This window comes from Panthera leo, chromosome C2 (assembly GCF_018350215.1).
Source record: "Panthera leo isolate Ple1 chromosome C2, P.leo_Ple1_pat1.1, whole genome shotgun sequence".
Classification (NCBI taxonomy): domain Eukaryota; kingdom Metazoa; phylum Chordata; class Mammalia; order Carnivora; family Felidae; genus Panthera; species Panthera leo.
Window position 1 is genome coordinate 103,597,465 of NC_056687.1, and position 27,782 is coordinate 103,625,246.

At 41.9% G+C, this 27,782-nt stretch overlaps 2 pseudogenes; one reads left to right on the top strand and one right to left on the bottom strand.

The window, feature by feature from the left end:
• Nucleotides 1-27,782, bottom strand: part of LOC122229619 — a 95,082-nt pseudogene that overhangs the window by 17,011 nt on the left and 50,289 nt on the right.
• LOC122229621 lies at nt 25,544-26,408 on the top strand (annotated as a pseudogene).

Here is a 27,782-nt window from a genome sequence, read left to right on the forward strand (position 1 = left end):
TTCAGAAAGGGAGGTCAGAGATTTTTCGAGGTTCGAGATTGAGTCCTCAAGTCTGGCTATATCCTCATCAATGGCTGCCCTTAGGCTATTGAATCCTTGGTGCTGGATGGCTAGTGATGAGATCCTTGTTCCTGCCCCTATGGCACCGAGGCCAAATAAGGTGGCCAAGGTTATGGCCGTAAAGGGTTCCTGTTTTGTTCTTATTGACTCTCTTGCTTCCGTCCCTTCTGTCCACAGATCATATACAACATTTTCTCGGTGGTAGATAACCTTTGGAAATATTAATACCATGATACAATATTCGGGTGACAAATTAAAAACATCTCTGCTAACACATGGGGTGAGCCCTGTCTTAGAACAAATCCACCAAACTGTCAGGAGCTGGAATTATCCATTTAGATTCATCTATAGAGTAATTAGTCGGGGCACAGAGCTGGATATGGCTAGAGGGGACCTTTCCCATACAAGTCCCATTGCCAGTGACTGCTTGCAGTGTGAGGCCGGGGCCCTTTTGATTCCACTTGCAAGCTGCTGGTGACTCTTCTCCTAACTGTGAAAAAGGGGCAGCTAAACCTATGGCTTCGTAGAAGGGGGCTTTTATATCATAACAGCCAGCAGGCCCTTGTTGCCTCAGGGTCCAATCGGTTTAAGGCCTCATACGCTGCTGTTAGCAATTTCCATAGGGAGTCTATGCCTTCTGGGTTCTGATTTTCTTGGACAGCTTGTGCTTTTACTCCTGGGGTAAGGGCGGGGGTCCTGCTGGAGGGAGTAGTGGGGATCTGCCTGGGGATAGGCTCGTCTCTTTTTTTTCTCTTTTTTAATACCTGATTTGGCCCCACCCGTTGTACAAGAGGGGAGACTTCTAATTTTATTTGAATGGCAGTCCCAAAGAGGGGATATTGATATAAGTAGACTCCCCAAGTGAGTCCTAAGACCCACCGCCTGTCCTTTTTTCCCTCCTCTGTAAATCTCACACGAATAAGGTTACAGTTTTCATCATACCTGGTGCGGGTACATGGTTGGACATAGGACATTTCAATAAATTGGGGTTTTACTTCCCACTTCCATTCCCCATCATTGGAGGTGACAAAACTCCAGGCTGCGCAATAGAGGTTTTCAAACACCCCACATGTGTGCCTCACTGCCCCCGTCCTAAATCCCGGACATGCATAAAATCCATTTCTACTTATTGATACCCTCCTTTGCAGTTGCCTCCATTTACCTCCTTCCATTTTTTCTAATGGACTAATTTTTTCTAAATTAAAATATAAATCTGGCCACCAAGTATTTAATGGGGCAGTTCCTAGGGTTTTGTTGTAGACTTCATGAGTCTCTAAATTAGTAATTTCCCATGTCAAATTATAGGAGTTGTGGGGGTTTGGATTTACAGACAGAATTTGCAGAACAATCAAGAGGAGGGCAAGTACCATAGTTACGGCTCAATCCGTTGGGGGCGTAGGGTCAATTTTAAAGGATTGTCCTTAGTCCGATCAACAGTCCAGGTTGTCTTTGAAGTTCCGATGAGGTCTGAGAACGGGTCCACTGGTTTGGCGTGGGTGAAATGGATCCAGGTGGCGATTCCGTCTACTTTGATGGCAGTAGGCATTGTCAGGATGACCTGGAAGGGTCCTTTCCACCTGGGCTCCAGAGTTCCCTGCCGATGACGTTTGACGAGGACCCAATCCCCTGGCCGGAATTGATGAGGAATAGGCGGGGGTCCAGTCTCATAGAGTTCCTTTAATTTGGGCCATACATCTTCATGGACCCTCTGCAAGGCTTGTAGGGAGAACAAAAATTCAAGACTATTATCGTTCTCAGCTTTGACAAGGTTATCTTTTAGGTTAGGGATGATGGGTGGTGGTCTACCATGTATTATTTCATAGGGTGTGAGTCCCAGTTTGTATGGGGAATTATGCACCCTGAACAGAGCATAGGGGACAAGGACCACCCAATTAGCGCCAGTCTCCATGGTCAATTTGGTTAGGGTCTCCTTTAATGTTCTGTTCATTCTACCTACCTGTCCTGAGCTTTGGGGTCGGTATGCACAATGTAATTTCCAACCAGCCCCAAGTATGGAAGCCAGTCACTGACTTACCTTAGAGACAAATGCAGGTCCATTGTCTGACCCTATCATTACTGGAAAACCATACCTGGGCAGGATTTCTTCTAGGATCTTTTTGGCTACAATCTGCACCGTTTCATTCTTGGTTGGAAAGGCTTCAGTCCATCCTGAAAAGGTATCTACAAAAACTGGCAAATACTTATATCCATATTTTCCTGGTTTTACCTCAGTGAAATCTACTTCCCAATAGGTCCCCGGTCTGCTCCCTCTTTGTCTTACCCCTGTTGTCTGAGGATTGCTACTCGCATTGTTGAGTTGGCACACTGTACATTTAGTGACTACTTGATCGACCTTATCAGAGACATTTCTGATTTTTAGTCTGGTCTGTCTCAGTAAGTCCAACATTCGCCGGGAACCTAAGTGGGCGCTGCGATGGATCCGCTCTAGAACTTGCCATCCTAGTTTATCTGGGAGTATAATGCTGCTTTTGGAGTCTCTCCACCAGCCATCTTTGATTCGGGTCATAGGAAGTTTACTCATCCATTGAATGTCGCTTTCTGAATACTCAGGGCTGGGGGGCAATTCCCGGGGTCCGGGGTCTGGCAGCTGTAGGGTCAGTAATTGCGCTGGGGGCCGAGCTATGTTTTTTGCAGTCTGATCGGCCAAATTGTTGCCCCAGGAAACTGGGTCGGTTGTCTTCTGGTGTCCTGAGCAATGCACAATTGCTAGCTTTTTGGGTTCCCATAAGGCTGCTAGCAGGGCTAGAATCTCTTCTTTATTTTTGATGTCTTTCCCTTCAGCTATGAGGAGCCCCCGTTCTCTGTATATCGCCCCATGTACATGAGCGGTGGCGAAGGCATATCGGCTATCAGTGTACACGGTTAGCTTGCAGTCTCTTCCTAACTTTAGGGCCTGGGTTAAGGCTATTAGCTCTGCCTTCTGGGCTGAGGTTCCGGGGGGTAGAGTTTTCTGCCCACACCACCTCGGTCTCTGAAGTCACGGCCGCCCCCGCATACCTTTGTCCTTGGTGAACGAAGCTGCTTCCGTCGGTAAACCAGATGGCGTCTGTGTCCGATAATGGCTGATCCTGCAAGTCCTCCCGGACCCCATAAACTTGAGCCAGTATGTCGGCGCAGTCATGAAGTGGGGTTCCCATGTCTGGGTCTGGCAGCAGTGATGCTGGGTTCAGGGCCGTTGGGGGGGTGAAGATGACCCTGAGGGGGTTCAACAGCAGTCCCTGGTAATGAGTGAGTCGGGCATTGCTCAGCCATCGGTCAGGCGGCTGCCTGAGGATGCCCTCGATGGCATGCGGGGTGGTGACTTGTAGCTCTTGGCCCATGGTCAGCTTATCTGCGTCCTTTACCATTAGGGCAGTGGCTGCAATCATCCGGAGACAGGGTGGCCATCCGGCGGCCACTGGATCTAGCTTTTTAGACAGATAGGCTACTGGCCTGCGCCAAGGGCCCAAATGCTGGGTTAGCACCACCTTAGCTATGCCTCGGTTTTCATCTACATATAGGTGGAAGGGTTTGGAGACATCGGGGAGTCCCAGGGCAGGTGCTGATAGCAGAGCAGTTTTAATTTATTGGAAGGCCTGTTTGGCTTCTTCCGTCCAACTAAAGGGCTGTTGATCTTTTGTTGCCTGGTATAAAGGTTTTGCTAATTCAGCAAACCCTGGTATCCATAGTCTGCAGAACCCAGCCGACCCTAGGAATTCCCTCACCTGTCGTGGTGTCTGCGGTCTGGGAATACGAAGGACAGTCTCCTTCCGGGCATCCGTTAGCCAGCGTTGTCCCCCTCTCAGTAAGTAACCCAGGTAAGTTACCTCTGACTTGCAGATCTGAGCCTTCTTTGCTGAGGCGCGGTAGCCTAAGGTTCCCAGAGTTCGCAGGAGACCTTCAGTTCCCTGGATGCAGGCTTCGGGTGTCTCGGCAGCTATTAAGAGATCATCAACATACTGTAGGAGAGTTATATTAGGGTGTTGTTGTCTGTACTCACTTAAATCTTCATGTAGAGCCTCGTCGAACAAGGTCGGAGAGTTCTTGAATCCTTGTGGCAGTCTGGTCCAAGTGAGCTGGCCATTTATGCCCCTGTCTGGATCTGTCCAATCGAATGCAAATAGCTCTTGACTTTTAGGCGCTAGTGGTAGGCTGAAAAAAGCATCTTTTAGATCCAGAACAGTATACCATTGTTCTTCTGGACCGAGGGCGCTCAGGAGAGTATAGGGGTTAGGAACGGTTGGATGTATGTCCATCACCCGCTTATTGACTTCTCTCAGGTCCTGCACTGGTCTGTATTCCCCGCTGTTGGGTTTGCGCACAGGCAGCAGGGGGGTATTCCATGCTGAGTGGCAGGCACGTAGGACCCCGAAGTCAAGGAGGCAGCGGATATGCAGTGTGATGCCATTTTTGGCTTCTGCGGGCATAGGGTATTGGTGCACACGGATGGGGTCCCGGGCTTGACCTCTATAAATAGGGCTGGGTGATGTTCTGCTAGCCCCATACCACCCGTTTCTGCCCACGCATCTGGGAAGCGTTGAAGCCAGGGCTCGATGCCCTGATCCAGAGGAGTGGGTTCCTGATGGAGCCTATATTCATCTTCTAGTTTCACAGTGAGTACAGATATGGGTTGGTTGTGGAAGTCAGTCACTGTGGGTCCCCCCGGTTGGAAATGAATTTGGGCCCCCATTTTGGTAAGCAAATCCCTCCCCAACAGGGGGCAGGGGCTGTCGGGAATGACCAGGAAGGAGTGGGTTACCTTCCCAGTTCCTAAGTCCACAGTCCTCTGAGTTGTCCAGGGGTACTTCTTTATTCCGGTGGCCCCTTGTACCCAGGATGATTTTTCAGATACTTTTCCATGGGGCTTGACCAGAACTGAGTGCTGTGCGCCGGTATCAACTAGGAACTGGACCGGGGTCCCTCCACTTGCAACGTTACTCTAGGTTCGGGGAGGGGATCCGAACCCCGTCCTCCCTATTCTGTATCTTGGGTAAACAGTATGGGGGCTATTTTAGGCTGCCATTGTCCTTGGCTGGGACGGGGTTGTTTCTTCTTGGGGCATTCTCATATCCAATGGCCTTTCTCTTTACAATAGGCGCATTGATCTTTAAGTGCCACCTGGGAGGGCATGTTGTTTGAATGCCTTCTGGGGGTGGCTGTTCTTTCTGGACTATAGCGGCCAGGACTTTAGTCATTTTCTCTGTGGCCTTGATCTGTCTCTCTTTTAGGGCATCCCTGTTGTTGTAGACCCGTTGTGCTATACGGAGCAGATCCTGGATCTGTTTCCCTTCTAAATCCTCTAGCCTTTGGAGTTTTTTCTTAATGTCAGGAGCTGCTTGATTTACAAAGGACATAACGACAGCACCCTGGTTCTCAGGGACTTCTGGATCCATGGGGGTAAACTGCCTAAAGGCTTCCATTAATCTCTCTAAGTAAGCAGCTGGACTCTCTGCCTTTCCCTGTACAACCGAATATACCTTAGCCAAATTGGTGGGCTTGCGAGCTGCAGCCCGGAGACCCGCCATCAGAGTCTGGCGATAAATGAGTAGCCTTCCCCTACCTTCTGCCGTGTTGTAGTCCCATTCATCCTGTGGAGGTCTGGTTAGAGGGAAAGCCGCATGAATGAGGTCAGGGTTAGATGTCGGCCGACCGTCGTCTCCGGGAACCAGCTTTCTTGCTTCTAATTGGATCCTCTCTCGCTCCTCTGTAGTGAACAGGATGCGGAGGAGCTGCTGACAGTCGTCCCAGGTGGGCTGGTGGGTGAACATGACACTGTCTAAAAGAGCTATTAGGTCTTTAGGGTTATCAGAGAATTGAGCGTTCTGTGTTTTCCAGTTGTAAAGGTCACTGGTGGAAAAGGGCCAATACTGGAGTCGGGGGTTGCCTGTTTCATCTGGGGGTCCTATTTCCCGCAGGGGTAGGGCCACAGTGGAGTCGGGGAGGCGAGGGTTTGGCTCACGCTGGGTGCGCCCGCGGGTTCGGCCGGCTGGCCCCTCGCGGTTGGTTTCGTTTTCAATGGGGCCCAGCACGGCTGCTGCCTCCTGTCCTCCTGGTTCCGGCGCAGCTGCCGCTTCCCGTCCTCCTGGTTCCCCTGGGGGGGGCAACTAGCGGGGCGACTGGTGGGGCGGCTGCTGCGGGCAGAGCCTGGGGTACGAGGGGAGGGGGATGATAGGGTGGAGGGTCTAGGGGTAGTAGGTCCTGACTATCGGGCAATATGGGATACAAGGGCGCGGCTGGCGTCCTTGATTTTAGGGGATCTGCAGGCCACATGGCAAGGACCTTACACGTTCCCGAGGATAGGAAGGGGGCCAACAAAGGAGGTGGATTTTCCACTAAGTTCCGCCATACAAGAATGTAGGGAATCTGATCCAGGTGTCCCTCGCGACCCGGTAGAAAAATCTTTGATTTCACCTTAGCAATTATAGGGAGGCAGAAAGTTCCTTCGGTTGGACATCCAACGCCGAAGGTTGGCCATTCGGAGCGGCAGAGGGTTATTAATTTTCCCCGCCGGATGTCTAAACTCAAATTCTGTCCTCTGGTTCTAACATCCCTGAAGTTAGCAACGAGGAGAGAAACGGGAGTGCTTTGAGATTGGCCCATCTGTATCCTGGAGGTGGAGGAAAGGATTAAAAGGAGAAACAGTAAAGTTATGAGGATTTCTGGCTGGGCCAGGCCAGGTCACCTGTGAAAGAGAAGGAGTTTAACACTTAAAGGTTATAGAATAGAGAACACAATACTTAACACAACACTTAGATCGCTAGCGCGTTTCGGGTGTCTGCCACCCGAACAGAAAAATTCCGATGGGCCCAAAAAGGTGCCCCAGACGGGTGCCAGTGGACGTCTCCTACTGGACCCGACTGACTGCCCTATAGCGCGTCCGCCAGGGCCGTGTCAGTCACCGATACAGATCCCACGCGGGAGAGCCAGAAACGAACAAACAGAAACGGACAGAGCCGGCTCACTTACCGATTGGTCTCAGGGATGACCCGTTGACTTGGGGTCTGGGGGGTTTGGGGGGATCCCGGACGAGCCCCCAAATGATATACCCCGATTTGAAAGACCCCCCGAAAACAAACCACCAGAGTCCAGAGTCAAAGCCAAGCGGCAAGGGTCGTTTATTGCAGGTTCGAACCCGGTCCTCCGCACACTCGTTGCCAGTGACGCTAAGAGGCCCCGAGCGAGGATCTTACAGCTTCTTTTATAGACAGGCACAAACAAGTTAGGGATTTTTTGGTGGTTACAGTGCTGTTATTGGTTGACATTTAAATTTGAACACTCAGCAGAACTTGATTGGTTCCCGCCTTTAGGTCAGACCACAACTGGGCACGCCCTGGCTGGTTCCGGGAACGGCGGGGGGTGCGGGGGGGGGGGGTGGTGGTGAAGGTCTTTTCTTTGCAGTTTTGAGTACACCTGGTAATTTTTCTCTTAGTCTCTCACTTAGAGGGGGCAAAGGAAGGTCAGAACATCCTTGCACTGACTCTTTCTCAACTACCTTTAATTCAAAATAATCAATAGGCCAACATGGCACATTTTAGGGTGACATGTTCTGAACCCTACAGCAGTAACACATCGAGATCCCAAAACTATGCCTATAAGGTTCAAGCAAGGAGGTAGTTAATAAGAAGCATTTCTATGGAAACAAAAGGAAAACAAAGGTTAATGATTGAAGCAGCCTATAAAAAGCCCAATTTGAGTCCTGAGGGCAGCCAATGATTTCTAGATGTTGGGCCCATAGCATCTTTTTCAGTTTGAATGTCTCTGGTGATGCCATCACGTGTTCTGAGTGGCCACACAGCAACAGGCATAAAGGTTGTTTATACATGATCTGTTGCAGTGATTTCTCTGAAGTTTATATCAAGTCACCCAACTTCAATTTTCAGGGAGAAAGGACAGCCTTGAAGTGAAGAAAACCGGAAATGTTAGTTTGGAGAGTTGTAGCCAGATACTTGAGGAAATGAGAAGATTTCAGGATACACTCCAGTTTATAGGTACATAAAAAACCTTCAAAGATAACTAACAAGAGTAGAATCTAATAATCACCAGAGTTGTACTACTGAACATAATTTTTCTCACAGATTGCTTATTAGTAACAAGAGAAAAACCCCAGCTAACATAATGTAAAAAGCCCAGACAACCCCTTGACCAGACCAAAATTAATACAACAAATGAGAGACAGATGGCACATACATTAAGTGCCTCCAGGTGTGGTCTCCTGAGGACATAACATTACTAATGTACTATTCTAGGCAAGATGCATAATCTGAAACTAATCTTCGGGAAATGTTAGACCAACCCAAAATAAGGAATATTGTACTGTGTTTTCAGGGGCTATTTTTGTTTTCAAAACTGCTAGTGTCATAAAAGACGATGAAAAGCCAAGGACTTCTTCCATATTAAAGGAAACTAAGGGGCTCCTGGCTGGCTCAGTCAGTGGAGCATGCAACTCTTAATCTTAGTGTTGTGTGTTTGAGCCCCACATTGGATGTAGAGATTACTTAAAAGTTACATCTTAAAAAAATGAGAAAGACTAAAAAAGATGTGACAACTAAATACAGTACCTGAACCTACATTGAATCCTGTGCTGAAGAGGAAAAAATTACTATAAAAAGCATTATTGGGTCAATTGACAAAATTGGATTATGGATGGTGGATTAGGAAATATAATTATATCAATATTAAGTATGCTAAAATTGATAACTGCACTGTGGTTATGTAACAGATATACCTGTTCTTAGTAATGTTATAATAAGTAAACAAGGAGGCCATTAGACTAGGGTGGTTTTGAAACCTTAGCATTCCACATAAGCAAACTAAAACCTAAGACTGTAAATACTTCAACATTAAGAAATCAAAACCAAAGGACAACCAATCACACCCAGCCAGCTAGGTTTTTCCAAATAAGGCAAACATAAGTTTTAGCCAATCAAATAATTTCTTTGTTTCCACACTTTCTCTATAAAAATCTTCCCCTGCTTGTGTCAGTGGATTACCCTTAACCACATCTGGTGTGATACTGCTGGATTCTAATCAATTTTTGTTCAAATAAACTTTAAAAAAATTATAAATATGCCTCCATTATCTTCTAACAGTTCATACAGACTGGAGTATTAGGGTTAAATATAGTGGGAAGAAATGGTTCACAAAAACCTACATATTCTCTGAGTTTAAATCTATACATCCATCTATCTAGATAGACAAATAGGTTGTAGGGGCAGAAAATTTTTCCTTCTACCCTTTAGGTTCTTTGGCTGGTCTAATAATTAAATTGATATAAGATAGGTTAACAGAAGAAAAAAAAATTACTAACATGTATACCTCCTATCTACATGAGAGAAACCCAAGAAAACTGAGTAACTCCCCCAAATGGCCAAAGGTATCACCTTAAACATCATCTTCAGCTAAAGGCAAAAGGAGATGCTAGGAGTGGAGATTCAGTTATGAGAGGTTACCAGGAAAACCACAGTAAACAAGAGTGAGGTTCTAATGCAGATGTAAGTCCATGCCTTAAGCACTAATAAGAGTTTCTAGATTTAGATATCCTTCTCTTCCTGGTACATAGAGGGAGACACCATTACAAACGGCGATTTTCCTTATAAATGTAAATGTCTCTTACAAGAAGGTAACTTCTACTGGGCTTTCAGAACTTCTCTTGTGTCTGCAGCCTCTTAAAAATAACCAGCTTAAAATAATCACTCTGCCATAGAGGCATATTTGGGGTTGGTATATTTTGTCTCCCTTCAGTTCTATCTTTGAAACGTTAAAAAAGTTTCAAAACTCAGAATGTAATTTGATAGACTGCTCCGTATCTCACTGAACCAGTCTCTGTCTTGAGAATATGTCAGTTCAGTTAAACATTCGTGTCTCATTTCAGGAGGTGACCTTGCAACTGGGCTCCCAAGGTCAGGCTTATATTGCACAAGCAATCAGGTAATTAATAAGAGGCATTTTTATGGAAACAAAAGAAAAACAAAAGGTTAATGATTGGAGCAGATTATAAACCAGGTTCTGAGTCTAGGTAGGAGCCAGTCAAGACTAGATGTTAGGGTCAAAGCATCTTCAGATAAAGTGGGGGCAGGCAGTGGCAATCTGAAAGATTTCGTATTTTGCAGTTTGGATGTCCCTGGTGATCTTTCTGAGTGGCCCCCATGGCAATAGGCATGAACAGTCTACACATGAGCTATTGTAGCAATTTTCCAAAATCTATATCGAGTTGTCTAGCTTTAGTTTTTAGGACTTCAGAAAAAAGGGGCAGTTTTAGTTCTCAATGATTCCAAATCAAAAGGATGCAAGAAAACTGGAAATGTTAATTGGAGAGTCACAGCCTGATATTTGAGGAAACCAGAAGAATTTAGGATCCAGTCCAGTTTGTAGGCAAACAACAAGCCCTCAAAGACAATGAATCAGAACTAGAATCTAATATCCATAAAAGTATGTTACTGAAACTTACTTTTTCTCTCTAAAATTACCCTCATTTCCACCAGAGGTAGCCAAATTATGGCTAATTTTTTTGCAAAATAAGTCTGGTTTCAATAAACTTGGCCTGATTATTTACATAAGCATGGCAAGAATAGTGGTTGGCCATGTAGGCTCTTTTTAAATCTCCTTAGCTGGAACATTTCTTAAGGAGTCTTATATTGAACTTTTAAAAGCTTCTCCAGGCCAGAAAGCAAAGCCAAAGATTTGCCATCAGATTCGCCTTGTAATACCTATAGATCTGGATAAATTCCTCTTCTCAAGATCCACAAAATATCCTAAGGTTCCTGCATTTGCCAGAAAGTGACAATCCTTACTCACCTGGTAAGGCTGCTGGAAACTGTACAAACAAGGTACCAGGCAGTTTTTCCAAGGGGCTTTATTAGTTCCGTAAAGTCAACCTTAGTTCCTTAAAACTGTCTGGTCATACCTGAGTCTATGTGTATCTCTCTCAAATATGACATTCCAGTCAAAGCCATGGTAATATAACTAATGTTTACAATTGTATCCTGTTATAGGAGAACATTATTATTGAACTTATGCAAATAAATAAATTGCCATAAAAAATGTAAGAATGCTCACTGCGAGTTTCTGAATTCTGGAGGGGTTGGGTAGGGAGAAAAATATAAATGTTTCAGTTTGTTCACAAAGGTATATTTTATCAAATTGCTATAAATTATAGTTAGCTTAAGAGAAAAAGTTTCCTTAAATCTGGAAAAACAAAACATCTTTAAAAATCAGCAATATTTGAAACAAAAGAACCCCAAAACATAAAAAATATAATTATCCTCTTCAGTTCATTCAGTCCCATGTTATTAATTCTTTTTTGCCTGAATCTAGTTTTTCCACTAGTTCCAGAAATTCTTCCCCAGTTCACTTTTGTGATCTTAAGGTTATCAGAACCTTGTATTCCTCAAAAGTCCTTTCCATCAATATCTGAAGATAAAACACACTTGCAAAATTATCAGAGTAAAACAATAACTGTCTATAAATGACAAAAGACTTAAAAATGCCCAAGGTTAAAGAAATGCTGAGAATTCACTCTGATGCAATTAACAAGGAAATTTGGTTACTTCTGTGACAAACAACACTTCAAGATAATAACTAGAATTACAAGTGCTAACATTATACCAAGACAAACAAGATTTTTAAAAACTTCATACATTTTCTAGAACACTTATATTAATAACATATCTTCACAAATATAACCTAAGAAGGCTTAGCATCACTTATTTGACAATACTTCCCATGTAATTTAATATACTAAATAAGCCTAATTAGGTAACAAATCTTTTAAGAGCTTCTTGGAACCTTCTAAAATATCCCAAAGTTTCTTCCAGATCAAAAGTACTTCATTAAGAATTTGACTTTGAGGGGTGCCTGGGTGGCTCAGTCAGTTGAACATCTGATTCTTGATTTCAGCTCAGGTCATGATCTCACAGTTTGTGAGTTTGAGCCCCATATCAGGCTCTGTGCTGACAGCATGAAGCCTGCTTGATTCTGTCTCCCTCTCTTTCTGCCCCTCCCCTACACACTCTCTATGTGTCTTTCCAAATAAATAAAAATAAACTTTATGAAAATGAATTTGATTTTGAAGAAACCACAAGTGTTGGTGAGGATGTGAAGAAAAAGGAACCCTTGTGCACTGGCTAGTGAGAATGCAAACTGGTATAGATAGCCACTATAAAAAACAGTATGGAGTTTCCTCAAACAATTAAAAAATAGAACTACCCTACGATCCCATAATCACACTACCAAGTACTTACTCAAAGAATAAAAAAACACTAATTTGAAAGGGTATATATACCCCTATGTTTATTTGGAGCATTATTTACAATAGCCAAATTACAGAAGCAGCCTAAGTGTCCATCGATGGATGAATGGATAAAGATAAATGGATAAAAATGGATATATATTTATAATGGAATATTATTCAGCCATAAAAAATGAAACCTTGCCATTTGCAACAACATGGAAAGAGCTAGAAAGTACAATCCTAAGTGAAATAAGTCAGTCAGAGGATGACAAATACCATATGATTTCACTCATATGTGGAATTTAAGAAACAAAACAAAGGAAAAGAGAGGGAGAGACAGAGACAAACCAAGAAACAGACTCTTAACTATAGAGAACAAACTGATGGTTACCAGAGGGGCAGTAGGTGGGGGGATGGGTAAAATAGGTGATGGGGATTAAAGAATACATTTATCATAATGAGCACTGAATAATGTATAGAATTGTTGAATCACTGTACTGTATACCTGAAACTAATATTACACTGTATGTTAACTATACTTAAAATCAAAAACTTAATAAAAATTTTTAAAAAAGAATTTGATCTTGGAAACTTCAAACGTATCAAAATGTTTGGACACTTGACTGAATAGGATCATCATAGGTCACTGTGAAATACTTAGTTATCTACTTAACCAAGTGACAAAGTCTTCAAAGGCTACACAGTTCTGAGCAAAACTTAGCTCTTTTAATACCAAGAAGACTAGGTTTACTTTATTAATCAAAAACCCAACAAAAACAACATGAAACACAGGAAATCACTTTAATAGATACAAATTCTTTGTTCTAGGCAATCACCCAGAAGGTAAGGAAAGACCCTTTACAACCTCTTATCAGGAGCGGACCAATAATTCACACAAACTTTGCATTTTTAATAGATGAAAGAAAATTAAGTTCCAGTTTTATATAACTTCATTATTGATATTAAGGCTTGTTTTTAAAACTCTTAGAACAAATTAATTCAATCTTATCCACTTTGATCACACATAAAACTCCTTTGCCAAAATTCCTTTTTCATAAACCTTCCACAACTTTCTATGTCTATTTTAGTTGGTCCCTTGTTCTCTTTCTCATTAGAGATAATCGGCTTTGCTTTAGGACAAAATTACTTTCTTTTCCCTCAACAAAAATGCAACTCCGTTCTTCATACTTTTTCTTAATAAAAGCATACATCTTACTTTCTTTGCATATAGAAATGTGTCCCTTATGATTTCTAGCAGTTTTAATTGCATACATTAGAATTCTTAACCCTTAGAGACTTTAGTTTCTAGTAAAAACTAAGAAGAAATTGTAAACTGCCTGTTACACTGGCATTCTTTAGATTGGCAAATTTATGAATACATATCATACTTTCTAGAGGCATGTGCCCCCTTTAATAGTACAATCTTTCTAAGTGGCACAAGACATGTTTACTAACAAACCCAAGCGTTTTTAGTTTTTCTGTTATAAGAAGATAATAGTAGATAAACCTGATGTAGAGAACAAAGGCAAAAGAAATATAGAAAAAATTAAATTTCCTTACAACTTACAGTGACCTTCCTCTAGGAACTCGACTGCCTCCATGTTAATACTTTAGCCTAAAATAAGCCTGAGCCTGACCTCCAGGATCCTGTAAGTCTCCTTTAACATATAAACATTCCTTTGGCAACTTCCTTTATCTCTACCCACCAAGATGTATGCTAGCAATCATCCTTCAAACATATGGCCCACTGATAAACATCTGAAGGGTCTCATGACTAAGGTTTTACTAAAGAATAGTAAATAACTTCATCCCAACAACAGCTAGCCTTGCAAGGTCCTGGAAACCTTGCTTCCAAATTCCTTAGAGATTTTTTCTATCCCTAACCCTCTCCCAACTTGAAAGTACATAATCAGCTACTCCTCACAACCCCAGCGCAGCTCTTTCTGCCCACGGGTTCTGCCCCGCGCTTTAATAAGACCACCTTTTTGCACCAAACAGGCCTCAATAATTCTTTCATGACCATTTGCTCCAAACCCCAACGTTTTCACATCAAAACCTATGTTCAATAATTAATGTTTCAGTATTTTATCTTATTTGGAAATGATCTACATATTTAATGAATTTCCACCATCTAATTTAACTTAGTAAAACTCTAAGGTTTTAAGTTACCAAAAATATTTGGGGAAACCATTTAAGTAGACAAAAATATTGCTGAAAAAATCATCTATAAACTTTAACCTCACTTACACTTATTTAATTCACTTGTTCTTAATTATGTTCAGATTAGTTACGAAAATTTCATGTCTTGCTGACGAATTTTGTAACAAAGATAATATAAATTTGATTAGTAAACCCAGGTAGTTGTCTATCTACATTACATTTAATGTTGTAACTCTGAAAACATGTCTATTTTAATTAAACCAATACATTTCAAGTAGCTTTTATTTACCAAAGATTATCCTAGATCAGGTGAACTTGAAAAGCATCCAGGTTAGTTTCTGTTATTCAGTTACATTTTTTTTCAGAATTTTTATAAACACTAAATATATGTAAGCACTTGTTTGTTTAAGCCAACTACATAGAGCTCTTTCACAAATTAATTCTGGCAATACCATCTGGAGGTAGAAAACTATCACACATCTACAATATACATTCATAGATACACATAAACATACACAGACACAACCATGGACCTTACAGTTACCAATATTTGTGGAGAAGATTTTTCATTTGCCTAATTTCCAAATACACTCCCTCCCTCCCTTCCTCCCTCCCTCTCTCTCTCTCTCTCTTTCTCTCTCTCTCTCTGTCTTCAATAACCCTACTAATGAGAAATTTCTCCCTAAAGTTTGCATTTCAAAGAATGGCTCTTAGGTCCTAAAGAAAAAGGGCATAAAAAATCTGCATCGCAAAGGCACAGAGAAAGTATACAAGTTTTCTCCCAAGTGGAAGTTTTGGGGGCATATTTGCCTATTATCAGCGGTCTAGTGTAATTTAAATATGCCCTTCCTTTTTCTGAAGTGCAGGAAAATTCCATTTCCAACGTCCCAATATCTGCAAGCATTTTGAGATGAATGTACAAGGTATGGGATTTGGTAAAGATAGGTGGGATATGAACTGCTTCTAGAGTCACATTCTGGCTTTGTAGAGAGTTGCAAGACAAAAACAGTTGTTTTAATTGTCCTAAAAAACTGAATTACAGGGGTGCCTCTGTGGCTCAGTCGGTTAAACATCCAATTCTTGATTTTAGCTCTGGTCATGATCTCATGGTTCATGGGTTCAAGCCCCACATCCGACTCTGTGCTAACAGTGCGGAACCTGCTTAGGATTGTTTCTCTCCCTTTCTTTCTGCCCCTCTCCTGCTCCCACACGCATGTGCACACACTCTTTCTCAAAATAAATAAACTTAAAAAAAAAAATGGATTACAGTCTGAATATCAAGGACATGATCATCTTTTCAACTATACTTGCTTCTTTCTTTAGGGGCACATGGGTGGCTCAGTCAGTTACATGTCTGACTTCGACTCCGGTCATGATCTCACAGTTCCTTGGGTTCAATCCCTACACTGGGTTCTGTGCTAACAGCTTGGAGCGTGGAGCCTGGAGCCTGCTTCAGAGTCTGTGTCTCCCTCTCTCTCTGCCCCTCCCCCACTCACACTCTGTCTCTCTCTCTCTCTCTCTCTGAAAAATAAATAAACATTTAGAAAATTAAAAAAAAAAACTTGCTTCTTTATATCAGGGAGATTTCTAACTAAGATAGGAATCAAAATAGGGGCGCCTAGGTGGCTCAGTCGGTTGAGCATCCGACTTCGGCTCAGGTCATGATCTCGCGGTCTGTGAGTTCGAGCCCTGTGTCAGGCTCTGTGCTGACAGCTCAGGGCCTGGAGCCTGCTTTGGATTCTATGTGTCTCTCTCTCTGCCCCTCCCCCGCTCATGCTCTGTCTCTCTCTGTCAAAAACAAATAAATATTAAAAAAAAATTTTTTTAAAGATGGGAATCAAAATAATTATGCCTTTGTAAACTCTGTATAAATATTTTAACAAAAGCCTTCTTTCTGAGTATACAGTTCAACCTTGGCCTTTTATCAGCCTCTAAACATTGGACTTCAGCTGATAATTTTTTTGAGGGCCTGGGAGTAATTTTGGTCATTTGTTCCTCTGTGAGGTGGGTTGTGAATGACTACTAACTTTCTAACTCCTGTCTAAATTTTGTAAGATATTCTAAAAATGGAGGTAGAAGGGCTTTATAACTTAAAAGATCTGTTGCTATACAGGGGATAAGAGTTCTTTGGGTGGAGGGTCTAGGATAGATCCACAAAGGAGATTGCATAGGAAAATCTGAAGCTGGTTGTTTACAGGGCCCTGAAAAGTAGGAGTGTGAAGAAATAGCAAAGTAAGCCCTACTGCCTGTCCCAGGTGCTTCTGGTAAATTCACTTTCTACCTTTCAGCATTTATCTTAATAACATGTATACTTTGGTCTCAGAGATTAGGCTAGAGTGTTCTTTATAAATCTTGTAAGGAAAGGGAAGTTAAACCATTAGGGAAAAATCTGTTATATGGTGGCCAACAGGACCGATAAGGGAATTTCAATCCCTGCCTGAAGACTTCCCTTGCAGATTTTTGTTCCCACCCTGCTTGCCTCAGGCGCCAAATTACTACTGTTGGGAAAATAAGTAAAGTTCTGCACCATAAAATGGCCCACGGAACTAAAACAAGCTCTAATTCTCAGCTTAGAGACTCCTCTTCCGGGTTCTTCCTGTCCTGTTAGCTGTGCGTGCGCCGGCACAAAAGCCTTCAGGAATGCGGAAGATGATGCTATAAATTACCCTTCCCACCTGCATTCGACGCTCAGATCTCTGGAAAATAATCTCCTCTGAGCCCACGGGTGTATAATAAACCTCCTTCCTTCCAAGATCTCCGAGTGCCGCTTGGTTCTTCTGCCAGGTGATCCAGACCAGCTTCCGTAATAAAAACAGGCAGATGGGGCCAGGTTTGAGGGAAAGGAATTTATGCTTGATGTGGATATTATTTTTTCCTTAAGTCTAATTTCTGTTCTTTCACGTTGTGAAGAGTCTTTAAGGCTAGCCATTATACCTCTTTGTGTCCACTTTTTAATGTGGTCTTTCTACAGGTACCAATAAGACAATTGTTTAGGGGAAGAGCTTGCTTTTAAAAAAAAAAAAATTCAAATATAGAACTTTGTCCAAGTCAAAGAATTCATTATCTGGCAGTTAATGAGGGTCTATTAATCTTAACAGCAACTCAAACCATTGAGCACTTTTATGGCTTAACTAGAGATGAAAGAGCCACCCCACAAGAGGGTGCAAAAAAATGCAGACCTTCTTAGAACCAGAAAGCTTACTCCCAAAGGTAGTCTAAGAAAGCAAAGGCCTTCATTGTTATAAGTGGTAAGAATGGTGTGGTGAAAATATTGTTTCTGGTTTCCTACAAGAACATGAGATACCTCCAGACACAGTCCTAGTAATCTGTGATAGCAGGTAGGTGCTACTATAATGGGATTTTTTTCAGCACTAACAGAACAATGGAGGTTGAGAAGGCAAAAGCCCCTTATGGGCCAGGACTTCCAATAACAAACTCCCCTGAGAGCTGGCACAGTTAGACAAAGAGAATGCTGCTTGTGACTTTGTGGCTCAGAACCCCTGTTATTCAACTGGCCATCAAAATGCACACCAGTAAGTGCACCTTCTGCCTGGGAGACCAGACAGAATATTCTCACTGGTCACAAAGCCACACTCTTAGGACATAGAACAAGATAACAAATGACACAGCAGACAGAAACAAAGAAAAATTGTGATTATCTCTGGGAAGGAAAGGATCAGTAAAAAACAAGAGTACTCTTTACCAATGCAGAGGCCACTTTTAGGAAATAGGCTTGAGCAATGGCACCCTAAGTATGGTAAAAGGGCCCACAGTGACCACCCAGCTGAATGCAAATGGGCTCATTCAAAATATCTATAAGCCCTAGCTGACCAATAGGATTCTTACAACTGGGCACAGTTACCAAAAAAAGGAAAATTCCATATATTCCCATAACTCTTCACTTCCTCCCTAACTATAGCCCCCCATCATTGCCTCTTGGCAGTCTCTCCTTTGCTCTCCTGCCTGCTGCTCCCTGACAGTATATTCAAAACTTCTATCTCCTTTGTTCTGCCTTGGATGAATTCTTTCACCGCCCACACGGCCAGCCTCCACCCAATCAGGTTGCTCCACAACAATTCTTTACCAGAATCACTATACCAAAGGAACTAGTTCCAGACATATTTCCTCCTGCTAATATACATTTAGAAAAAGAAAAATTCCCTTACCATGCTTGCTTTCATCAGACCCAGCAGGCAGAGAACTGGGAGACTGACATGATAGGAATTCTTACCTTCTGCTGGCTCCTGTCAGAGGTCACAGAATCACTTAGCTGCTGCAGCCTCAGCAAGCAAAGTCAAGCCAGTCCTTCGTGGTCACCATCTGTGGGGGCAAAAAAGTTTTCCCTTCTTCCTGTCTAGGTTCTTTGGTCTAAAATTAAGTTGATATAAGACAGACCAACAGGACAAAAACAAGCAAAAGTGCAATAGAATGTATACCTCCTGTATACATGGGAGAGACACAAGAAAACTGAGTAACTCACCCAAATGGCCAAAGGCATCTCCTTAAATACCATCCTCAGCTAAAGACAAAAGAAGAGGTTGGGGGTGGGGAGCCAGTTATGGGAGGTTACCAAGAAAAGCACAGAAAATAAAAAGTAAGGTTGTAATGTAGATGTAATTCCATGCTTTCTCCACGGGTAACAGTTTCTAGAGACTAAGAAACTATACAGTTTCTTCTTCATCCTGGTACACTCAGGGAGAAACCCTTACAGAAATGGAGATGTCTCCTATAAATAAATGTACATGTTTCTTACAAAAAGATCACTTCCACTGGGTTCTCAGAGTTTCTCTTGTGTCTGCAGTTTCTTAAAAATTACCAACTTAAAATAATAAATATGCTAAGGAGGCATATTTTGGGGTGGCATATTTTGCTTCCTTTTTATACAAGTAAATACAAATAAATATATATTACACATATATATGTATATATATTGAAGATACATATACATGGAGAGAGATGAAAGTACCAATAACCAGAATACCATAAATACCACCAGAATACCATAAAGATTACTTTAAATGAGAAACATTTGAGCTACAAAAGATGCATAAGGAAATCTTATCTGAAATTTCCTTAGCTAACTAAAGCAGAGCCCCCAGAATATACAGCTGCCATTAACCCCCCTTTAAGGAATTTTCCTGTTTGTGAGTAAACAGACTCTCAGAACCAGTAGTTGAGAATTCAGCTGCCATAAATTGCCCTCCAGGGGAGTTTCCAGCCAGGAAGGAAATGGTCCATTAACATTGGGAGGAAAAAGTCTGCATACATTCTCACTGAAACTCTTAACTACCCACACCTTTTCCCCCTACTAAACTGCTATATAAACTATTATGAATGCTCCCACATGTATATAAATAAATCTTGTCCTTTCTCCTGTGAACTTGACTACTGTCAATTAATTCACAGGCCCCCACGACCCCAATGTGACGTAAGTTGGTAGAGAAAAAGTCCCCCCAACCCACAAAAAGCAAATGGTAGAGTAAACGAGACAAGATGTTAATGATAGGTGAATCTAGGTAAAGGGTATATGGGTGATTTTTGCACTATTCTGGCAAATTTTTTGGAACTTTGAAATTACATTCAAATAAAAATATAAGAAAAATACAAAATAAACAAAAACCAGAGCTACTCATTGAAATGTTATCTATGATAACATAAAGAGGAAATTTATTAAATAAATGTTTAGGTATCCATTCAATGCTATCATACAGTCATCGAAGCAGATTTTTTTTTTTTAATGTTTATTTTTGAGAGAGAGACAGAGTTCGAGAAGGGGAAAGGCAGAAGGAGAGAGGGAGACACAGAATCCGAAGCAGGCTCCAGTTTCTGAGCTGTCAGCCCAGAGCCCGATGTGGGGCTCAAACTCGTGAACTGTGAGACCATGACCTGAGCTGCAGTCAGAAACTTAACAGACTGAGCCACCGAGGCATCCGAAAGCTGAGGTTTTTAAAAATGTTCCATAACATGAGAAATGTTACACAAATGTTCTATTTTTTAAAAAGATCAGCAGGGCACCTACTGGCTCAGTCGGTGGAGCATGCAACTCTTGATCTTGGGTTCATGAGTTTGAGCCCCATGTTGGGTATGGAGCTGAGTTAAAAAAAAAAAAAAAAAAAAGGAGTTGAAATCAAAACAACCCATACAGGATAATCCCAATTAGGTTAAGTATTAGTTTATGTGTTTGTCCCAGACATCAACTGAGGTACGAAGATCCTGCATCTGTTTTGGGATGATAGTGGGTGTGGGGGAGGAAGTACCACATCTCTCCTTGTCTTCTTTGGCTCTAAACTTTTGCTTTTGATAAATTATTTGTGTATGGATGTCATATCTCTTCTTTAGAGCTTTGTCTAAAGAAGTTACATAAGTTACATCTCCTTTTTCTTAATTTCCTTCTAAAGCATAAAGTAAGACTTTTGCATGTGTTAGGGAAATAAAAGTCCTCTGAATAAGAGAGACGTCTCCACATCAGTGTAGAAAAGAAAGAAAACTGATTTAGGACTTGTGATACTGTGATACTGTCATTCAGATGACCAAATATATATTTCTTAATATATATTTCTTATATATATTTGGTCTTGGTCCACTGCTCCTGGTTCAAGCAGCTCCTCAAACCCTTGGAATTTTGTTAACTGTGGAGAGTGATATGGGTGTCTTTGTTATGTTAATGAGGTGACTTTTGGAAAGCACATAATGATGGGGGCTGGTAGCCAATGGAGTCAATGATGTGATTACAGGTTTGGAATTTGGTCCCACCCCAACCACCTCCTCTAGAGAGGGGAAAGGAGGTAGGGGATGGAGTTTGAATCAATACCAATGGCCAATGATTTAATAAATCATGGCTGTTTAATAAAGCCTCCACAAAACCCCAAATGGATGGTATTTGGAGAGTTTCTAGGTTGGTGAACATGTGGAGATTGGAGAGAGTGGCATGCTTGGAGAGGGCATGGAAACCCCAAGCCTTTTCCCCACACCTTACTTAAAAAAATTTTTTTTAATGTTTTTATTTTTGAGAGATAGAGAGACAAAGCAGGAGCTGGGGAAAGGCAGAGAGAGGGAGACACAGAATCTGAATTAGGCTCCAGGCTCCGAGCTGTCAGCACAGAGCCCGATATGAGGCTCGAACTCATGAACTGCAAGATCATGACATGAGCTAAAGTCGGACGTTCAACCGACTGAGCCACACAGGCTCCCCTTCTCATATCTTACTTTAATATTTCTTCTATCTCTAATAAATCAATCAAACCCAAGGAGGAGGTTATGGGAATCTGATTTATAGCTAGACAGTTAGAAGCACAGGTAATGTAGTCTGGGCTTCTGACTGGCTGGTGTCTGAAATGGGGGGGGGGGGCAGTAGGGAGCAGTCTTGTAGAACTGAACTCTGTACTGTACTGAACTCAGTTCTGTAGTGTCAGAACTGAGTTAAATTCTTGGGACATCCTGCTGGTGTCTGAGAATTGCTTGGTGTTTGGGATGTGCTCCCACTGCCAAACACACGCATTGGAATTGAGTACAAGAATTTAATTTACTACTCTGTAAGCCAACAGAGTAGTACATGCACGTAGGTAGCCTGTGAGTAACTCTGAAGTCAGGATAAAATTTCACACAATTAATTGCATAAAGCAGAAGAAAGAATAATTAAACTATTATCTACTTGAGAGACAAAGAGTTACTCAAGATAGTCTGCTAGATTAATTCAGAGTTGTATGTGAATCTTTCAAGGGGGTATGAAGCTCAGACTTTGGAGACATCTTTGCATAGGGAAACAGGAGATGGGGCTTGTCTAGCCCTGGAGAGATTTATCTATCTTTCCAAACATTTGAGGAGAGAATCAAGGACTGTTTTGATTCTAAAGAGACCTTTTCAAGGAGTTGCAAGGAAATATTCAAGGAATATTTCTCTTCCCCTTTACGAGCAGAGAAAATCATTTTTATTTATCCTCAGATATGTGCGGCAGCTTTTCGGACTTCTGGAATAATGTGTCTGAAGGATGAGACTACAAGACAGTGGCACCTGGCAAACAACTGAAAGCTGAACTTTAGATGTCCTTCCTTCTTAAAGTCTGCTGGCCACACCAATGCCTGGAATTTTGCCCAGAGCACCTTCATCTCCAAAGGCTCTGGCCTCCTGCCATGTTTTCGTATTCCTTTTCTGATTCCACACTTCCTGCTTCTCCTCTTTAGATACCTTCCTCCTCTAGATTTCCCTAATAAACTCGATTTCCTTTGTATTATTATGCAAAGCATTTTTGTTTCAACCACTAACTAGGCTCTGACACATCAATGACATTCCTACTCCCAAATGCTTTTTTTTTTTAAGTTTATTTATTAACTTTGGGGGACAGAGAGAGAGAATTTCAAGTAGGCTCTGCACCCTCAGCATGGAAACCAACATGAGGCTCAAACCCATCAACCTCGAGATTATGACCTGAGCTAAAACCAAGAGCAAGACCCTCCACTGACTGAGCCACCCAGGCACCCCTCCACTCCCAAATGCTTTAATAACTGTGGGCATCAACTCTAGATTCCACTCTTTATCTGCAGAAAAAAATGGGCAGGGGCTTTGCATTTTCAGTCTTTCCCTTCTTCCTTTCTCACCAGTTTCTGAAGGAAGAAAGAAGTAAAGATTGTTGCTCAACTGCTAATAGGAATTATGCTATTGTAGGGGCCAAGGTCAGGTTGCCCCACAACAGGGCAACTTGGCATGTAGATTATTTTGTCAATGTAATTCTTAATCCAGTTAGAAGAATCTAGAACAGTGGAAAATTCCTTCCTCCCCAACACTATCCTTCACCTCCATACCTGCGCCCCCACAAAGGCAGAAATGTCTATACTGGGTTTAGTTTTAAATTATTAATTTTCTGTGATATTTCATATTTCTTTGTTCTAAAATATCTATTTTATTCCTGTCTTATGTAAAATTTGAAATATATCTTTTATTTGCCATCAAGTGATGAGATACTACTTTTATATGAAGTTAGCAATGATTTTTGGTTTGGTATGACCAGAGGAGGTAAAAAATATGTTGTCAACGCCTAGCTGCATAATAAATGGGACTGACAACTATATTCAAAGCTCAATTTTAACCCAAGTTTGGAGTCTTAATGTTCTTAAATTGTCTTCAAAAAAATGTGTATCCAAAGAGCACAGAGATAGAGTTATAGAAAGTATAAATCATGTAAAGTCAGTAATAGCCACTGAGGAATTACCACATATAGATAAAGCTGTCTTTCTTATTGTCACTAATACAAGTGCAGAATAACTGCCTGTCACATACTAGGAAATGCTGTCAAAAGATTAGAGAAATTATCAGAGTTTTGGAATAGATCATGGAATTTTCAAGGCTAGGGGAGGTTGGTGTGACTCATCCATGCTTCATGAAGGACCCACAGTAAGATGTTGACCATCAATCTGTCAAGCCTCGTGCTGACTTTTAGGAGAAGTTATTTATCTTCTTTCAAAATAGAATTCAGTCAAGGAATGCAACAGAGCCTATGAGTTTAACCAAATAGGTAACATAGTCAAAGCACTGAAATTCAGGAGCACATGCTCTGGATATTACCATGTCTCCATGATGATCTGCAGAGAATATGCATATTGAGAATATGAGAAAGTCCGGGACTCAGATGTCAATTACAATACTGAAGAGAAAAAAGGTAGTTATGCAGATGAATTATATCAACTGCTCAGGCTGCCATAACAAAATACCACAGATGGGGTGGCTTAAACAACAGAATTTATTTTCTGACAATCCTGGAGGCTGGCAGTCCAGGATCAAGTTGCTGGCAGGTTTGATTTCTCCTGAGGTCTCTCACCTTGCTTGCAGATGACTGCCTTTGTGCTGTGTCCTCACATGGCCTTTTCTCCATGTGCACTGACCTCTGGGGTCTCTCTGTGTGTCCAAATTTCCTCTTCTTATAAGGACACCAGCCATACTTGATTAAGGTTCCCATTTAAAAAAATTTTTTTTTTTAATGTTTATTTATTTTTGAGACAGAGAGACAGAGCATGAACGGGGGAGGGGCAGAGAGAGAGGGAGACACAGAATTGGAAGCAGGCTCCAGGCTCTGAGCCATCAGCCCAGAGCCCGACGCGGGGCTCAAACTCACGGACCGCGAGATCGTGACCTGAGCTGAAGTCGGACCCTTAACCGACTGAGCCACCCAGGCACCCCAAGGTTCCCATTTTAATAACCCCATTTGAACTTAATCACTTCTTTAAAGGCCCTTTCTCCAAATGCAATCACATTCTCAGGTATTGGGATTCGACATATGAATTTTGAGAGGACACAATTCAGCTTATAATATGTATGTATTAAAAGTCAGTAGGGATTGTAAAGTGGTTTTTTAATTTTTTTTTTTTAAGTAAGCTCTACACCCAGCATGGGGCTGAACTCATGACCTCAGCAGAAAGAGTCTCATGTGCTACCAAATGAGCCAGCTAGCTGCCCCTGAAGTCAGCGGGGGGTAAAATGCAATAAATTATAAATAAATGTAATAAATGTACATAATAAACTATGTCCCTCCTCATACCATTTTACTCAAGTTTTATATAAACTCTTTTTCCTAGAGCCTAAGGTGTCATCAAATGTAACATTTCACTTCAAGATAATTACTTGAAGTTAATTATAGAAACTATAGAAAATAGAGACAAATTTAAAGGAGAAAACCCCACTCCAACCCCTTTAAACCTGTGTCTATTTTCCAAAATTTCAATAATGAACATGCATTGATTTTATTTTATTAAAAAAAATTTTTTTTTTTTAACGTTTATTTATTTTTGAGACAGAGAGAGACAGAGCATGAACGGGGGAGGGTCAGAGAGAGAGAGACACAGAATCTGAAACAGGTTGCAGGCTCTGAGCTGTCGGCACAGAGCCTGACGCGGGGCTCAAACTCACGGACCGCGAGATCACGACCTGAGCCGAAGTCGGACGCTTAACCGACTGAGCCACCCAGGCGCCCCAATAAATGGTTATTTTAAAACGCCAGGTGATTTATAGTAACAGTTAACTGATACAGCCTTTTACGCTACCCAGGGAGGGGTCCGTATGGTGTTGTTTTGTGTTCCTGTTGTAAGTTAAAGGGAAACTTTCACAATGTCTGGGGCCCTTGATGTCCTATAAATGAAGGAGAAGGATGTCCTCAAATTACTTGCAGCAGGAACTCACTAAGGTGGCACCAACCTTGACTTCCAAATGGAATAGTACATCTACAGAAGGAAAAGTGATGGTATCTACATCATAAATCTGAAAGGAACCTGGGAGAAGCTTCTGCTGGCAGCTCGAGCCATTACTGCCATTGAAAGCCCAGCTGATGTCAGTGTCATATCATTCAGGAATACTGGCCAGCGAGCTGTGCTGAAGTTTGCTGCTTCTGTTAGAGCCACTCTTATTGCTGGCCACTTCGCTACCCAGATCCAGGCAGCCTTCCAGGAGCCAAGACTTCTGGTGGTTACTGATCCCAGGGCTGACCACCAGCCTCTCACAGAGGCATCTGATGTTGACCTGCCTACTACTGCTCTGTGTAACACAGACTCTCCTCTGTGCTACATGGACACTGTCATCCCACGCAACAGCAAGGGAGCTCACTCAGTGGGTCTGATGTGGTGGATGCTGGCCGAGAAAGTTCTGCGCATGCAAGGTACCATTTCCCATGAATACACATAGGAAGTCATACCTTAGCTCTACTTCTAATGGGATCCTGAAGAGATTGAAAAGGAAGAGCAGACCAACACTGAAAAGGCTGTGACCAAGGAGGAATTTCTAGGTGAATGGACTGCTCCAGCTCCTGAGTTCATCGCTACTCACCCAGAAGTTCGGACTGGTCTGAAGGCATGCAGGTGCCTCTGTGCCTGTTCAGCAGTTCCCCACTGAAGACTGGGGTGTTGAGCTTGCCAGTGAAGACTGGTCTGCAGCTTCCACTGCTCAGGTCACTGAATGGGCAGGAACAACCACTGAGTAGTCTTAAGCTGTTCTTCTACAAAGGCAAACAAAATGGAAATGAAGTTGATGGAAAATAAACAGTTTCTAATAAAATAAAATAAAAGTTAACTGATACAGTGGCAAGGTATAATGTTCTCTGCAGCTTACCTTCAAATGTTTTAGAAAAGAAACTACACACACACACACACACACACAAACACACTTTTGAGAGAGTGTATATATATATATATATATATATATATATATATATATATATTTGAGAGAAGTAAAGCAAATATACCAAAATATTAGTGATTAGTAAATTTAGGTGAAAGGTATATGGGAACTCACTATACTATCCTTTCCATTTTTATGTACATTTACAACTATTAAATTAAAATTTCAGGGGAAATAAAATTTAAAATACAGAAGAAAACAATAGTGACAAAATGTTGACAATTGTTGAAGTCAAATAATGGATATGCAGAAATTCATAATATCAATCTTTGTTGATGTTTGACATTTTCACAATAAAAAGTTTTAAATTATACAGCAGGTATGATTGCCATATAGTGAGTTAAAATTTGGTTCAAATTTTAAAGGGAGCCAAGGTCAAAAGGGAGCCAAGAAGAATCCCAACAAACAGGCCTTGCAGGGTTCCCCCCAGTTTACAGCACTCATTCCTTAACTGTAACATTCCATTTCTCCTTGACTTGCCACTCCTCATCAAACCTAGCATAAAAGTACACAAGTCTAGTTATTTCTCTGGGTCTTTATTTCCTTATGAAGGCTCCCATACCACATAAAACTTACATTAAATAAATTTGTAAGCTTGTCTTTTTTTTTTTTAAGTTTCCTAGTTCAATACAACAGAATTGAATTGCTTCCGTTACCTCAACTAGACTCTCTCAATTTTGTAAAGTTATAGACCCTCTACGTTATCTATCTGCTTTCCAACCAACCTTCTGCATCCTTTCTAGCACAATCTACTACCCATAAAAAGACTGAAAATGGCAAACCATCACTGCCCTGACTTCTGCTGCACTTAGGACAGGGGCATGTGACCCCATTCTGGTCCCATTCCTCTGTTTTAGTAGGCAGTTTACTTGGGTGGAACCAAACTTCAAACTTTGTCTTCCCTGCAGTGGGTGTACATCTGAAATCACTATTCAGTTGTTTGTTTTTTTTTTTTAAGCCTTACCCGGGCTGCTCAGCTAGCCTTCCCCATGTATGCATGGTTTAGGGCCCAACCAGAGATTTGGGCAGAGTTCATACACAGAATTTGGGGATCCCCTCTCAGGCTCTCTCCTTTCCAGGATGTTCCCCTTTGTTGTCCTGCTGTTGTGGTCCCTCTGAACTCTGTCCTCTGGTTCTTCAAGCCAATGCACTTATCTCTGTGCACAGGGGTTTTAGC